The following is a 1,353-nucleotide window of genomic DNA, read 5'->3' on the forward strand; positions in this document are numbered from 1 at the left end:
TCTATAACATAAGGGTAAAAGTGTAAATATAAAAAAATTTAATAGGTTAACAGTTTATCCGATAAAAAAATTAAGTAATTCACCTCCAAACCGTTAAGCCGTTAATTATAAAATTTCAGTCTATTCACCAACAATTACCCCGATAATCCGGTACCAATAAGCCAATAAGACATTCTTACGGTTTGGTTAACAGTTACGGTTCGATTTTGAACAGGCCTAAGCGAAAGAGCTTGTTGAATTGCTGATTAATCAAGTTAGGAGAATATTCGAGAGATATTTTGTTAAATACTAGTCCATTAACGTGTTCTTGCATATTTTTACGGTAATTCATATATTAGTTTATCCTGTAGAGTTCAGATTTAATCGAGAGAGGAATCTTGACCTTATACTTAAGCTAATTATCAAGTGAATTTGTAAGAATCATTAGAATATTAGAAGTGAATTTGAACAAAATTAGATCCCGAATAACTATCTTGCACCTATCATGTCGCAACCCTTAATTCTCATATTGATAACAACCCGTTTAACTCAACTCTCTAGTTCTTTGTGATCGAATTTGTTAATTACTTTAAATTGAATAGTTAATCGTAGTTAGTAATTATTTCAAATCAAAAGTGTTGATCATCTTGGATAGCATTTAACTTGAAATTATTTGAATATTATTTAATTCAATCCATATGGAGATGATAGATAATTTATACTATATTTGACTAGCAAGCTTCAGTTTTATACGTTGGTTTTGCGCTCGTCATTAGTGATAACCATATGTTTAATAATAAATTAATTAGTAAGATAATTAATATATGTAATAAAAAAATATTAATTTTGATCATATCTTTAGCAAAGAGATCATGAATGATGACTAGCAATTTTGGAGTTGAGACATGGCAAACTTGGTGTCAACAATTTTGAAGACCAAATATTTGGCGGCCACAAATTTCTCCAGTCTTATATTACTTTTCAAGAGCATTACATATTTTTTTTCAAAGTTTCCAAGATACTATAAACGTTATACAAATCATTAAGAATATAATTTTTGCATAGTTAGAATGCATTACTACAAAACGTTCTTTTTCGGGAGTTCCTTCTGCCAACGGCGGCGGAGCCACGGTATTGGTTGCGGGTTCGGCCGAACTCATTAGCTTTTATTCAAACCCTGTATTTGTATTAAGAAATTTATTGAATATATACAAATTATTAATTTAGAATCGAGTAACTTAAAAGGATTATAATCCTGAACCCATAAGATTCAAATCCTAGTTTTGTCTCTGTCTGCCAAAACCGGAGCATCCTCTTTGATAAATTTTTGATAACAAAGGATAGTAAAAATCAGTGCCAGTAAATTTTTTAGGT

Source organism: Nicotiana sylvestris, chromosome 5 (genome assembly GCF_000393655.2).
Source record: "Nicotiana sylvestris chromosome 5, ASM39365v2, whole genome shotgun sequence".
In the NCBI taxonomy this organism is placed as follows: domain Eukaryota; kingdom Viridiplantae; phylum Streptophyta; class Magnoliopsida; order Solanales; family Solanaceae; genus Nicotiana; species Nicotiana sylvestris.